General features: G+C 43.0%; 1 pseudogene; it reads left to right on the top strand.

Moving 5' to 3' along the window:
• Window positions 1–13,079, top strand: part of LOC123363617 — a 123,172-nt pseudogene extending 110,093 nt beyond the window's left edge.
• The last annotated feature ends 294 nt before the right edge of the window (window positions 13,080–13,373 follow it).

The raw sequence follows: 13,373 nt of genomic DNA, 5'->3' as shown, positions 1-13,373 counted from the left end.
GGTGACCAGACAGCAAATGTGAAAAATCGGGACAGGGTGGGGGGTAATAGGAGCCTATTTAAGAAAAAGACCCCAAAATCAGGATTGTCCCTATAAAATCAGGACATCTGGTCACCCTATAGTAGGCTGAGCCTTTTGAAATACTGGGATAGGCATTGTTAGTGTGTGTTCCACAGTATTATGTATATGAGAAGTAAAACAGAAATTTGGAGTAATGACACTACAAATAAGGCCTCTATATATAAATGTCTTGTAATTAGTTTCTACCCAGTACTGTGCATTCATGTTATGGGTTATCCTTACTGCTGGTTGTCACCCTCTGGTAAGCTTTGCTGGACAGGAAACAGGAATGGTTAGCTTTCTGTTCCATAGATTGCATTGCCCTGTGATACACCAGTAGTTGACGTAGATCCAGTTATTTTTATGGATGTTGTTTTTCAGAAAACCTACTGAATGGACAGTAACCAATTTCTCAAATATTGCTGTGTAAGGATTTAGTATTGGTACCCAGACACTGACCAAAATTGTTTTGAATAACGTGCCTCAGTTAGGATGCAGTGTTACTGATCCCAAATTGACCAGTACTAACAGGGAATTTTATATACCTAATTTGTAGTTACTATGTAACAATTTTTTTTAACCAATTTGTTTCTCCTTGCCTTCATGTTGTTTGCTGCCCTCCATTTGTTGATTTTTACCTGTGTGTTGGTTAAACAGTTTAGCAAGGTTATGCATATTGTAAATGTTGTACAGCAATAATACAACAGTACAACGATAATATAGTTGTTTTTACACAGTAACCAAGTTGAAATTAAATGACAGTTTATCCTGGTCCAGCAAGTGGTTTTTAGCTGATTGTTAGCTTAATTGTTCATATATGGTAGATAGAGGTGTTTTTGACCAGTCTCTTATTTATAAAGTACTTCATTTTTCTTTTCTTGATGCTTGGGGGTTTCTTCACTGTATACTAATATTTTCTAGTGTCTTCAGGGTGTGATATTTTCTGGTGTCTTTGGTCTATGGGATGCAACAACTTTTGTTAGTTAACATAGTAAAGTTTTTTTTTTCCCTGTAACCCAAACTTTAATACAAAGTTTAACTTTCTCCCTATTACATTGTAAACAAACTATGTAATAGGGACGGAGTCTTTTATAACACAAGCTATACTTTTGCAATTGTTGTGTAGACATTCATTTTCATTTGAGCTGCATTACTAATATTTTATATTAAATGTAATGCTTAACTGCTAAAATAAATGCTCACAATCTTCTGTGAGAAGGTGTATTGCTTTTTTCCCCCTGCTGAATATTCTGTGTTAGTAAAAGAGTCAATAACATAATTTTCACTAAGCTTTTTAGAATAAATTTGCTTGTGATACCAATTTCACTCTTGTTAACTCTTTAGAAGCACAAACTTTAACAATCTCTGCTTCCCATTAACATAACATAACAAAAGAAAAGCGTATAAAATTAAACCAGCTATAAAATTAAACCAAAATAAATTTTAAATACATGCAAATACTCTGAGGGTATTAAACTTTCATGATGCTTTGTTGTATTTGGGAGCCAAAGGTGGAAACCTGTTGAAAATGCGGAAACCTGTTGAAATAGTTTGGTTAGCTTTATGCATAAATTGTTATTTTTAAACATTTTTTGCTATCACATTCTTATAACTATATTTAAAAGTGCAAACAAGTTTATAAAAACCCAAAACAACAAATTGACATTTTGTTAATATTATCTTTACCTTAATGTTGAGGTTTCGCCTTCATTTTTTCTTTGAATAACAAATATAAAAAACTTTAAAAACAAAAATGTGATTAATAAAATAATTATTTTTGTTTGCAATTGCATTATTTGTTGAGGCAGAAATATATATACATATATTTGTAACTGAAACCGTTTTGAACTTTTCACAAAAAAATTGGTGTTAATAATACTATGATTATACCCCAACCAGGATCTTAAAATAGTGTAGTAACACATATACGTATATATTTTTAAATGTATAAAATTGCCTTTTGTTGCAACAAATTAAAAATAATAAAAAAGTCACATGACACACAACATACAACACAGGACAACACACATGACATACAGGACAAACTTACAATTACAAACAAATGGTGCCATAATTCTATTCATAACTATATAAAATAAGGCAAACAAAAATAAAAATGGTTAAACATTTGAATAAACAAGTGATTGCCTTATTTAAAACTTTGAACAAAAACTGATAAAAATATATTATATTAATATTTGCCAAATGTATTCATTTGGTACCAACGAATTTTGCATTACTTTATATTTAACATTATTTTAAAACTCTGCTATATGGAAATAAGAAAAGCCCATGTCTCAAATATTAGTGAGTGGTTAGGATTAGAAGCAGTGTCCATTTCAGTTGCTTGGCAATCATATCTTCAAGAAAGTTAGGAATAATTCCAGCTGTTGCATTCCTGAAGAGTTAAAATAATTAATTTACTGGATTCTTTTAAAGTAAAGTTTTTACCTTGTTTTCTTTGTATTTCTTGTTTTGTTCTGTTTTCAATTGCTTTAGCTTTTTGAGGTTTCTGTAAAAACTATAACTTTTAACACAGAGAAAGAGTCAAAGTGAGGAGAGGCAGGGAAAAAGAGGTGGGGGTGGGGGTGAAGAGCTACCTAGGAAGGTAGTGAGACTTGAACCCAAGAGAGATTAACTCATAAGGTTCAGGCAGCAGCAGCAAGTTTAGCAAACTGATAAAGGATATAAAAGAAAACATACTGGTTTGTAAAAATATTTGAGAAAGGAGGTTATATTTTTAGCTGAGTGTGGTTCCATGGGTGAAAGCAGTTGGGAAACAGCACCTTGGGTTTTTATCCTGGCTCTGAGATGAGAGTGGGGGTAATTATCTGCTCTTGTAAAATCTGAATTTGTTCCCCCAGTGGCTGTTGCTTTTGTCTGCATGCCAAACAGATTGAAGGAATGCCCTTTTTTGTCCTGCAGTTAACTGTTGTTGGGCAACTCCATATGTTAATGCATCAATTTTAGGTGTTAACTTACTCAATTTTAGTTTTTGACTTTGAAATTCCTTTTTATTCATTTATCTGCGATTGAGTCACAGCTCCTGTCTTGTAATGTGCTCTGTGAACTGTTCCATTTTTTCCTTCATTTGATTTACCAGTTCAGTGAAAATATTGTGTGCTACTTTTTCCATCTGTGCATTTACTTGTCCCGTTCTAACAGGCACAAGTCTAGGTCCCGGTTTAGGTTGTACCAGAACCTGGCTTTTATCATAAAGCAGTGTTTGCACTGCAGTGGACCCTGTTTCATCTTTTAATTTTACTAGAGTCACCTTTTCCCACTTCTGTCCCCATTCTTCAGGCACATTCTTCTGTCCTCATTCTTCAGGTGGCTACCTGAAGCCTGCTGTTTACTACCAATATTTATAACAGGGGATGGCACATGTATTTTTTGTAGGTTCCTTGCAGCTGTTTCTAATGTTTTATTCTGTTTCTGTGCCGGTTGTCTCTGGGCTGCTTGCCTCCCTGCAAGGGGCTGGGAGCATTCCAGGGCTTTGTAGCTTCTTTTGATTCTTGTATCTCTTTTTTTGTTACTGTTACTTGCCCCACCAATTTTGTGGCATGCTTCTTTAACCATTTAACAGCCATGGTTATAGTTGGCAATATTTTACATGTTAAGATTACAGTCTCTGCCCTAGACTTACAAATTACATTACATATGTCTTCCCCATTATATTTTTTAAACTCTGTGGGGATTTGCAGGGAGGGATTGGGGGGCTCTCTAGCTTGTGGTTAGATCGCGATTCCCACAGCGGACAGCTCGCCTACTCACCAGATCACGATTAGGGTCACCAATGTCGTCAGATGTCACCGGTGTGGTGCTCTGTTCTGTTCAATGTTGATAACAATTGGCTGCATGCATGTGTTCCCTCTGTGTGCTGTCCCGGCTCTGCGCAGATCGCCGACACAGCAGAACTGAGAGAACCCCCAGTGACCACAGACTCTCATAAGGTACGAAGGCACCCGGCCAGGTTTATTGTCAAATGAAGCACAGTAATAGTTTCCTGCAGACTCTACAGGACATACTACAAATATGTGCCCCCTGACAATGGACACAGCTCAGTCAGTGGCGGGACTCTCCACTGCCCCCTAGGCCAGACAAAGACATCGACTAAGGGATGCATTCTTATACCCAGGTAAAACAAGTTACATATCACTCCTGACACATTGAGGTACAACCCCTCTGCGTGTTGGGATGCTGCCTCTCTCCTTGTACACGTTGGTTCGAACAAACAACTCTATCCATCATATTATCCTTTTGACCCTGTCTTTAGGGTGGGTCAGCCTGTTCCTCATTATCTCTGTGGAATGAAGCCATTTTTGAGTCAGTCTGGAGCCAGCCAGGGAAAGGGCAGGACTGGCTGTGTGGGGAGCTAGTAAGTCCCAGGCCTGCATGCAGGGTTCCCCCTGAGAACTGGCCTCTAGGGACCTGAAAGCAAGATCCCTCAGCTGGGCTTTTCCTTCTCCACTGATGTTTCCCAGTTTGTAGAGTTTTACTGGGAAACTCCTCCAGCCAGGCTAAGTTAGCCCTCCAGGTGAGACCAGCTCCCTAGGTGAGACCAGTCACCACATGGTCAACTCTGCTCTGGCTGCTAGTTCAGGGCTGTTGCCTGCTGTGCGTGTGTCTGGATGCTGGGCTAGGAGACTACAGTTTGGATTTTAGTATGGTTGTGTAATCTGCACCTTGAGCCCTGCACCCCTTTGTGGTGAGTGGAAATCCTGGGACCAAAGCAGCCTGATTCCTGCCTGAAGAGTATCCCTTCAGGATCATTTGTGGAGCTTGTGAGTGCACCATCTTTTAGTTAGTCAGTCAGGGAATTTGTTTTGGGGACTCCCTACTCCTTGAACTGTGTCCTCAAGCCAGGTAGTAAGGGTTTGGGGATTTTATAACCTGCTGCATATTAAACCTGTGGAGGGATTTAACAACTTCTCCCCTTTGAGAGTCCTTTGGGCTATCTTGAACCCAGTCAGCCACACTGCTAAACCACTGCAGAGAAGAATTTTGTGGTCATAGGTCATCAAGGGCCCCACCAAAGTACCTGTATCAATGGGACACTAATCTTACATTTACTACATCAAGTCACATGACTGGGGAAAGTCCCAGGTATTAGCAGCGTGGGCACTTGTGAACCTAACAATAGTGTTTTAGGTTATATAATACAATAATTATATTAAACAGGAGACAAATATAACATAACAGTTATGTTATATGTGTCTCCTGTTTAATATAATTATTGTGTTATTTCTTGGAAGTCTCCCACTATCTGGCAAGTAAGTGGGGATTACCCTGTGGTTAGAATTTTCCTCCCAAGCTGCCCTGGTGACTCTGCCAGGAAAAAGCGAGGGGGGTGGAAGCACCACCAAATAAATTCATAGGAAAAAATAAAGAAGATACTCTGCTGAGTGGGTGGGTGGCAGGATCAAAAAGAACCCAGACCTGTCCATCAAAACCTGTAAGCAGATTGGCATTAAAGAAGGTAACCAGGTGGAGAGGGGGCGCTACACTTAGTGTACAAAAGAAGGTAAACTCCATTCTGATACTGTGGTGATGAGCACCATAGAAATACCTATAATACAAAACATTACAGTCTAATGATGTCTTGGGTCCAATTCTGAGGTACATTTTTACACATGCAATCCCATTGTCTTCCCTAAAGAAGAGGATCAGGTGTGCAGTCAAGGAAGAACTAAGTTCTATTCCTGGTTTTACTACAGACTTCCTCTGTGACCATTGAAAAATCACTTACTCTCTATCTCATTTTTTTCCCACCTCTGTGAAGTGGGGATAATAATTCCAGATTTTCACAGATATGAGGAATAATTTATTAATGTTCATAAGCATTTTGAGATAAGCAATATAGAAGCACCAAATATAATTTTGAAGCTGTCATTGATTTCAAGCCACACCAGGAATACATTTAAAAGAAGCTCCAACTTCTATAAAAAGATATTCAGTATATTAGAGAATCAGATGCATCTACACAAGGTGAATCCGGAATCTCCTGAGCCTCTGTTATTTGACAGGCTGTATGGGTGATATCCAGTGCTATTTTCTGTGGACTTATTTCCTCTTTGTCCTGTTTCTTGGTTGCAGGCTCTCTAGTTGTTCTATGCTTATTTATTGGAAGATGCTTACTTGAATTCATAAAAATAATTTCATGCATTTTTTTAGACTTTGCTACCTGTGCTCTTCCTACAGGGGGAATGAACAGTTATCCTTCTCCAGAACTGCAAGAAGAGTGTGAAACCTTAAATCGAGGAGATGCACAACAGCAAGTAGCTGTTCTGGAGAGGTAGGGTAACTCCTTCTGAATTGTTGCAATGGTGTGGGGAGTACAATTGCATATGTATAGCCTGTTCTCCTAATAAAGGACCTGTCCCCTTGAAGGCAATGGCAAAATTCCCATTAGATTTCATGGAAACAGGGTAAGGCCCAAAGTTCTCCATTAGCAATAACTTGAGTGAATGAGCCTTTTGCATCTTCTTCACATATAAACTATTGCTAAAGTGGGGTATTTCCCCTGCAGGATGCCTTTCCCTGAATTTGGTGGAATTGACGGTGGTGGGTCTTTGGAAGAGCTAATGGAAAGCAGAGTCATAGAAGAAATTACAGAAGCCACTCAGGAACCTGTAGATGTCAGAGAAGAAGAAAAATATGATTTTGAGGAGGAGTACTTCACAGAGGACACTGCCGAAGAGGCCAAGCTAGAGGAATATGGAGAAGCCCCAGAGAAGAAAGAAGAAAACTTAGAGGAGACAGTAGAAACTGGAGCTGCATATGCTTACTATGGTATGGTTTCTAGGTCCTGAGGCAAAGCTCTTTGAAGTCAGTGGAAAGACTGCTTGCAATGGGCTTTGGCTCAGACTCATAGTATTTAGTCAGTTTCCTGGCTTCTTAAGCCTGTTGTTGGCCACACTAATGAAATACAGCCTAATTTGCATTATGCAATTTCCGTGTGTGTAACAGAGGGCAGAGCTGGTGCTGTCATTTAGTCTCTAACTTGGATCTAGAATGTTTTATTAGAGAAATAAAGCTGCAGTTCTAGTTAAACAAAATAAACTAGCAGCTAATTCTTGTCAGTCCAGATTAAACTGAATCCTCAAAGCCTGCTAGGATATTGACACTCTCAGCAAATCACTTTATTATTAGTGAGCTAACAGAGCTGCTTCTTTTGAACGCTCACCTTTCCTGGGACGACAGTCCTTAGCCTGGGGGACAGTACATCCATGATTCCACTATCGCCCATTCTTGCACAAGGGACGAGTCATCCATCAGGTATGTCCCCATCCAAACAGAGACTCATCATACCCTGCCAGTGATAACCTTTCACTTTCCACCTAGCTGTGTGTATTTCATTGCAGATTTTCTTTATACGATGCAATAGGCTGAAAGTTAAAGATCTGGTTACTAGATTTTGTCACAAAAATTCCATATGAGTTACCCATGTTTAATTTAGTGGCTCCCCCTCACCTGTTTGAAAATCTATAACCCAATAGAATTCCTGTTGACAAAGGGCAGATGGATGGGTGTGGGGAGTCTTTGTGTGTTGATCAACTGCTGCAATGCAAATACAGCATAATTTATAAGATGCAGTTTATGGTTCTCCAGTTAATCCATTGATAGTGATATAAATTTCTCAAAAGACTTGTATAATCTAGCAGTTCCCAAAGTTCATTGGTTCACTTACCACCTACTTTAAAAAAAAAAAGTTCCATCCATTCACTGCATACACTTACCACAGTTTGGGATTCCCTGCTATACCTGGCACTGATTTGCAATTCAGCATATCCATGCTGATGAAGAAGAAGGGTAGGACGGAGAGTATGAGATAAAGAAGTTATTGTCCCACACTATTTTACATCCTCCTGTTTGCTTTCCTGATACTTGGCTTTCCTTCTGTGCCAGATTCTGATTCCATACACTTGTGAAAATTTGGAGTCACTCCTTTGACTTTAGCCGAGTGAGTCTGAATTTACACTGGTGTAAATGTGATCAAAATCTAGCCTGCTGCATACCAAATTGCTGCAGGTTACACTACCTATACCTATTTTCTGAACAGCGTATTCCCAATCTAACTTATCACCACTGAACTTGGATCAGAGACTTTCATGGATTTCTCCTGTTAAGCACGGCCTTTAGTGTCATTTTCTGGAAGGAAGATGTGTTGGTAACACCTTTTTATGAACACATCTACAATAGGATAAAATAAGAACAATTTCTACATAGTTAAGACAGTTCATGCTAACATGATTTGCCTGATCACTACAGACCAGGTATAAACTGTTTTATAAACCAGCCTAGACACTAAAACCACATGGCCTTACTTTTCTCCCTTCACTTCTGTTTTCCTAGCTCCGCTCATTTCAAAACCTCACTAGTTGAAGTGAGAGTAGACTCATGACCCCTCCAACCCATGGGTGGCAAGTTTGTAGAAATTTTGGTGGTGCCCAGAACCCGCCCCCCCAACTTCGCCCCCCCCAAACTCTGCCCCCACCTGTCTAAGGTTCTGGGCGGGGTTTCGGGGGGAGGTATGGGGTGCAGGTTCTGGACTGGGGATTAGGGTGCAGGAGGGGTGCAGGCTTTGGAATGGAGTTTGGGTGCAGGCTCTGGGCTGGAGGTGGGGGTGCAGGAGGGGTGCAGGCTCTGGGAGGGAGTTTAGGTGCTGGGTGCAGGCTCTGGGCTGGGGCAGAGGATGGGTGTGCAGGAGGGGGTGAGGGGTGCAGGCTTTGGGATGGAGTTTGGGTGCAGGCTCTGGGCTGGGAGTGGGACTGTAGGAAGGGGGAGGTGGTGCACGCTCTGGGAGGGAGTTTGGGGATAGGAGGGAGTGTAGGGGTGAAGGCTGTGGGGCTGAGGGATTCATGATGCAGGAGGGGGCTCAGGGCTAGGGCCGAGGGTTGGGATGTAGGGTGAGGGCTGTGGGGTTCATGATGTGGGGGGGCTCAGGGCAGAGGATCAGGGTGCAGGGGGATGAGGGTTGGGGCTGAGGGGTTCATGCTGCGGGAGGGCTCAGAGCTGGGGCAGAGGATCAGGGTGCAGGGGGTGAGGGCTGTGGGGCTGAGGATGAGGGGTTCATGATGCAGGATGGGGCTCAGGGCTAGGGCAGAGGGTTGGGTTGTGGAGTGAGGGCTGTGGGGCTGAGGATGAGGGGTTCATGCTGCGAGGGGGCTCAGGGCTGGGGCAGAGGATCAGGGTGCAGGGGGATGAAGGTTGGGGCTGGGGGATGAGGGGTTCATGATGCAGGAGGGGGCTCAGGGCTAGGGCAGAGGTGTGGGGTGAGGGCTGTGGGGCTCATGATGTGGGGGGGCTCAGGGCTGGGGCTGAGGATTAGGGTGCGGGGGGATGAGGGCTCTGGCTGGGGATGAGGGGTTTGGGGCGTTGGGGAGGCTCAGGGCGAGGGCAGCAGCACAGGGTAAGGGCAGCCTGCCTTGCCATTAGTGAATGGCGGGCGCTAGGACCCTGGGGCAGCAGACAGCAGTTCTGCCCGGAGCCGATCTCTGGCCGCAGAAGCAGGCAGGGGAGAGGCGCACGCTGCTTTCTGCCAGGCAGGGACGCGGAGGGGAGGGGGACATAGGGGTGGGGTGGTGGCAGGCGGGGGCTGGGACCTGCTCCAGGCAGGGATGTGGTAGGGGGGAGACCCGCGGGGGCCGGGGCCCAATCCAGGCAGGGCCGGGGGAGAGACCCAGCTCCAAATATTGCTGGAGCAGGGCACCCGGCCCTCAATATTCTTGGAGCCCGAGCACCGCAAACATATATAACCTGCCACCTATGCCCAACCAGGGCCATCTTTAGGATTTATGATGCCCTAGGCGGGATTATTAAACTGGTGATCCTGTGCCTGTCTTGCTCTTAGCAACACAAACATAAGCTATTGGAAAACTTGCCACATGCATGTTATTAAAACCAGTTTAACTTAATGAAGCACACTGTAATGCTGATGGACTAGCACTAAAGTAGCAGCACTATAGAAAAAATTCTGATTTGACAATTATGCAAATAATATTTTTTTAATTTGTCAACATTTTATTGGAAATGTATATGAAGAGGTATTGAAACAAGGATTAGTTTTTAATTAAAAGCAATCTTTCTGGCTTTTTTGGCTGCAAAATCAGTAATAATGTCATCGTATGACAAAGACAAAGTGATATCTTGTTTGATTGCAATAATAGCAAGACCAGTCAAGCATTCCTGAGTCCTTGTAGAGCGGAGATAGTTTTTAATGAGCTTTAGTTTTGAGAAACTCCGTTCTCCTGATGCTACTGTTACAGGAATTGTCAGTAGAATACGAGTGGCAATGTACACATTAGGATATATGTCAACAAGTTTGCTGGTATGAATAAACTGTACAACGTCCATCATCGATTTTGCATGTGGCAACATTGATGACAATGTACTCAATTCTTCATACAGTTCAAGTCCATTTAAATCAAAATGATCGCCGTGCTTCAGGAGGCTCTCTAGGTCAGGGGTCCCCAACGCAGTGCCCGCGGGTGCCATGGCGCCCGCAGGGGCCTCTCAGTGCACTCGCGTACTGGCCGGCGGACGAGCATCCACCAAAATGCCACTGAAATTCGGCGGCATTTCAGTGGCGACGCCTCTGGATGATGCCACTTGCCGCCGATAATTTCGGTGGCATTTCGGCAGATGCTCATCCACTGCCACAGTCCTTCATCTGACGACCGCCAGACGAAAAAGATGGGGACCACTGCTCTAGATTCTTGCACTTTGTCATTAGTTGCTCTTGTTTTCCTATTTCGTTGAATTTAGTCCTGCTCAGCCCGCTGCCAGCTAAGTGAATGGAACCCCAGGCCGACTGCGGGTTGAGTGGCCAGGGTATCAGCCTGCTGCCAGCCTGGGGTTCCTTGGGGGTCCCCAGGCCAGCAGTGGGTGCTGAGTGGGGCCGGTGGCCAGGACCCCAGGTGGCAATGGGGCAGCAGCTGGAACCTCAGAGCAGCGGCAGGCTGAGCCGCTCAGCCCGCCGCTGCATGCCATCAAAAATCAGCTCGCGTGCCACCTTTGGCACATGTGCCGTAGGTTGCCGACCCCTGCTCTATACACTAGTAAGGAGATGAGCATATTACAGTTGTTGGAAGGCTTTATTTAGCAGTAGGCTATAGGAAAGTCAGTCAACATTTTTTGTTTCTCTGATGAAAACTGGCCCACTCCCTTCCCCAAACCAAACTTGTCACAAATAATTGTCAACTTATTTTTCTGTTTTTGGCTAAGATACTGATTTTTAAAAAAAAATATTGAAATTGAATTCAGGATTGTTAGCAAGCATTTTTGGCGAACAAATTTGTTAAATGACAATCTAAATGGCAACGCAGCACTGCTTTCCTGCTTGGCTCACCCCCAGCCTGCTGGTCCAACAGCTGCAGTAGAGGAGGAGATAGGTGGAAAACTGCAGAACCCCAAAATCCACCTCTTGGGGTGCAGAGTGGCAACAGCAGCAGCAAATCCTCAGGTCCGATCACACGCCAATGGGCACCACCGCCAGCCCAACAGACCATGGTGAAGTTAGCACAGCATCTGATCTCAGGGACGGGGCACCCATGGAGCCACAGCAGCTCATCCTGCCCTGTGCAGCTCCCCCCGGATGAGATGGATCACTGCCAGCCCGGGGGAGAGACGCGCTCCCCAGCTATTGTGACCAGATCCAGATGTCCTGATTTTATAGGGCCAGTCCTGATATTTGGGGCTTTGTCTTATATAGGCACCAATTACCCCCACCTAGGGTGACCAGACCGCAAATGTGAAAAATCGGAATGGGGGTGGAGGGTAATAGGCGCTTATATAAGAAAAAAAACCCAAAAATCGGGACTGTCCCTATAAAATCAGGACATCTGGTCACCCTACTGGTGAGTTCCTTCCCCCACCCCTTCCCAGAGACCCCAGCAGCCAATCCCCTCCCTCAGACTGTGCTGCATTAAGCTCTCTCTAGGACCCAGCAGCCCTGCCCTTACATGCTCCACTGCTTCCCATCTGTCCGGGCTCCCAGCAGAGTGGTGCCCCCAGACCTAGTGGTGCCCTAGGCAGCTGCCTGTTCTGCCTATGGCTAAGGACGACCCTGTATGCAACCAACCATGTTCTAGAGAGACAACATGTTCTCTAGTAAGACCCAAGAAAGCTTACTAATTCTTTTGTCTGCCAGCTTGAACAGAATATACTTTGCCTCTGAAGTACCAGCTCTGATGATTTTGGTTCTCTCCCTCACAAACTTTAACCGTAACCTTTATTTGACTTTTTTAGATGCTTGTGCAGTGGATCATGATGGAGGAGAGTGTCAAGATTACGCTCTGAAGTGGTATTATGACAAAGAGCAGAAAGTCTGCACTCCATTCTGGTATGGCGGCTGTGGAGGCAACAAAAACAGATTTGAAACTCAAGAGGAATGTGAAGCCTTGTGCATAGCATCTTCCTAGAGTGGAGACAGTCAAACCACTTCACTTCTTCAACTATGCTATAAGGACAATGGGGAAAAAGAGATTAAAAGAAAAAGCTCTAAGTTAACAATACTGCTTCTAAATTTCAGGTAAAACAAATACATCCTTATTAAAATCCATGTGACAAGAGGGCATTTTTACTTGTTTCTTACCTGCTAACTGAATAATGAAAATGGAGTTACAAAAATTGGTCAGTTGGCCTGATTTAGGAAGAACTGATCTAGGAAATATTATTTTCTTAGCCAACAGTGCATTATTTAAAAGGGTAAGGTAAAAATTAATACTAACACTTGATATTGCTCCATATCACCAAAATGTGCACTTTTTAAATGTACTGAAGAAAATAAATCAATACCTCAGACATTTTTATAAAATATTGGAGGTGAGATGTTAATGTCAAAGTGTTTTGATTCATTGGTATGATTTTATCTTACTTAAAGAATGGACCAAAACAACATTTTAGCTCTCAAAAGATGTAAAACTATGACAGGTCCCTCTGGTCTGTGTCTAATGTAGCCTCATTCTTAGCCTTTTTTAAAAGAACCCAATATGAATAAATTCATTCTGCCTAAAATATTAAGGTGTGCGCCACTGTTTTTTAAAATTGATTTTGACAGCCTTGTAGATTGGCTTCTCAGCGCATATAAATCAGCATAGCTCAAATTCCTTTCACTGAGGGATCAATACACAGATGAAATGCCAATGATTGTGTAGGATAAGTACAGAAGAGTTAGGTCATTAGTGTTTGATACTGCTATGAAAGCCATGTATTTTTCTTTAAAGTACAAAGAATTACAGGTAGAGTTTGTTTTTGGTTTTTTAAGTGCACGTGCTATGACTTTTAAAGCCTGTTCACGACGCTACCTGGCA

Source organism: Mauremys mutica, chromosome 2 (genome assembly GCF_020497125.1).
Source record: "Mauremys mutica isolate MM-2020 ecotype Southern chromosome 2, ASM2049712v1, whole genome shotgun sequence".
Classification (NCBI taxonomy): Eukaryota; Metazoa; Chordata; order Testudines; family Geoemydidae; genus Mauremys; species Mauremys mutica.
Note: the sequence above shows the minus strand (reverse complement) of the source record. Positions and strands in the feature narration are given on the sequence as shown.